Here is a 2,728-nt window from a genome sequence, read left to right as displayed (position 1 = left end):
ACAAAACAAACAAATTCTCTACAAACAACCATGAGTAATCTTAAATTCAATCCCCCAAAAATCTACCAAATTACTCTGAGAAACCCGCTTATATTCTTCTAGCAGTTTTTTTCCTCTCCCAATATGGGAGGAACATTGTCATAAGCCACCAAACCCTTTGCAATAGTACCTATTTATAAGGTTTCAAAAAACTTTATATACTACTTTTGTATTTATATGTTCTAATAAGTACTATTGTTTCCTTAAAAAAAAAAAAAAAGATGTTTATCTCACATAAGTTGTGTGTGTTTAGAGTTTCAGTTCTTATAACCCCAAGCTACTACTACAAAGGTTAGACCATTTTGTAGTGGTACTCTGATTATGTAATATATTAAGTCTGTTTAAAAAACTCTATATACTACTTTCATGTTTGCGTGTTCTAATAAATAATACTGTTTCTTAAAAATAAAATAAAATAAAATAAAAACTCATTCCTTAATGGATAAGAAATACTCATTACTTCTTCAATAATGAATATTTTTCTTTCTAATGTCAAGGAGAATCAATGTCTTCCACACCAAATAAACTACTTGTTTTCTACACTAAGGAAAAACCTTCCCTTCTACTTCAATGAAATCCAAACCAAACTAATTAGGAATTTCAGGTAATATTGAACCATTATTAATTTTTTTTGATAAATAATTAAATTGGTTATTACTTGTTAGTTGCAATGCATGAATTTATGAAGCAAGTTTGATTTATTGTAATGTCTTTTACATCGTAATTGCAACTTTACTGACTATGCCCCTCTTGATTCCAGGTTTAAAGGGAAATCAAATAAGATGCTCATTTCTCATTTCAATGAGTGAAGTTAACAACATCCGAAATAAGGTTCCATGTGGACTGTAATGCAAGGTAATGCAGATATGATATTTGGTGGCATTACAGTTATTTGTGGACTATTGAGAACAATAGTTGGAGGCTTTGTTCTTGATTTTGTGACTAACACCATTCCAAATGCTTTTTTTAAGGTAGGTGCTTTCGAGTTTAGATAAGGATCTAGAATTACCTTCCTTGATACTTTTCTTAACCATTCATGTATTATTTTCTTCTTCTTGGGCTGTATGGCATAGAAGAGTCAAGATTGAGATAATCAAATATTTGTTATAAGGCAAGTTTACTTACATTGTACAGAAGCTTTGAAATGTTGACCATGTTGCTAGGCTTTGTGGAGCCTAGTTATGTTTAATCTGGATTTAACTCGAAATAATATTGTAATAGTTTTTAATGAGAGATTTTTTGAGGCTTAGTCCATGGAGCGAAAGCCTGGGCCGATAGGCCTAAGTAGTAGAATAGAAAAAATGTTGTTTTGGAAATTAGGGTTTTATGTTGTTTTTGAGAGAGAAAACTGAATTACCGCATCTTGTATTTTTTCCTGAAAATAATGAAATCCCTGCAACTCCAAAGACGTAGACAAATTGCCAAACAATGTAAATATTGTCTTGTGTGATTATTGTCTTTGGCGCGTATTTTTTTCTCTATTTTTGCATCTCACAGATCTAAAAATTTCGTGAATATTCCCTTTCACATGCTGTGAATTTCATTGGCTTATGTTGAAATAACTTCAATGTTACTTCTTCTTCTTCTTCCTTTTTTTGGTTATATTTTCAAGTTTGATCTAGTGAAGTTTGACCAGATATAATACTGTGTCACTTACTATACAAATAAAGCTTTAGGAAATTAAGAAAACATCTAAGAAGGCCTTATACAATTCAAATATCCATTCTGTATTGAGAGATTCGATATACAAAACTTTTGAGGTGGGAGTTGTCCAATGGGTTCTAAAGAACTTTTCAATTACATACATTCATCTCTTTGCAATGTAATTAAAAGATGTTTTGGAATTTAAAATGCACGATTTTAAATTTTATAAAATGATGGCTTATTATATATCACTAGTCGCAAATCCGCGCATTGCGCGTGATATTTTTTTAGAGTTATCTCATGAATATATATATATATATATATATATATTGTTGTTGTTGTTGTTGTTGTTGTTTTACTATTGTCTATGTAACTTTTGTAAAATTCTTATATGATAAAATTTCTAAATCATGCTATGTAATAAAATAATATTATATTCTTTATAATGCAATAGGATAATGTAGGGACTCAGTTTGGATTAACCCTAAGTGTGAATGGGTTTTTAGCCCAATCAAGCCCAAACAATAAATTTATAGAGAGTGGGTTAAAGGTTTAGGCGCTGGCCGTCGTTCATCAAGCATGAACCTTTATTTATAAGAAGATATTCAGAGTTTCTATACAACTAGGAGGATGCTCCTCGGCCTTTGGCCGAGGAGGCCTTTTTCTTCTCTTTTTTCCTCCTTCCTTTTTTACTTTACTTGCTTTCCTTATATAGTCTTCATCTTCCTATCTCCTTATTCCATCTGTTGATCATTCATTTGCCTCTCTTCTGGCCGTCCGTCCCATCAGAGGCCTTATCAGTACTCGAGTGGTTCACTCTGATCAACGTTGCCCTGCTAAGGGGTTATATCCCCATTAATGCGCCAGGGGGGTTAGGTGAATGCATTAAATGCGAGGGTGACAGCTTACTTTGGGCCTGGTCTTTCCCGAAAATCACCCTTGTCAGGCGAGGATGAGGAGGTCCTTGGCGTGATTGGGAAAAGAGGCTTTCCCCAATTTAGCCTTGAATAGTCAGTGTTCCTCGGCATGGGCCCTTGCCGAGCCT

The sequence above is a fragment of the Quercus suber genome, unplaced genomic scaffold (genome assembly GCF_002906115.3).
Source record: "Quercus suber isolate HL8 unplaced genomic scaffold, Cork oak 2.0 scaffold_91, whole genome shotgun sequence".
Taxonomy (NCBI): domain Eukaryota; kingdom Viridiplantae; phylum Streptophyta; class Magnoliopsida; order Fagales; family Fagaceae; genus Quercus; species Quercus suber.
This window is presented reverse-complemented; position numbering follows the sequence as displayed.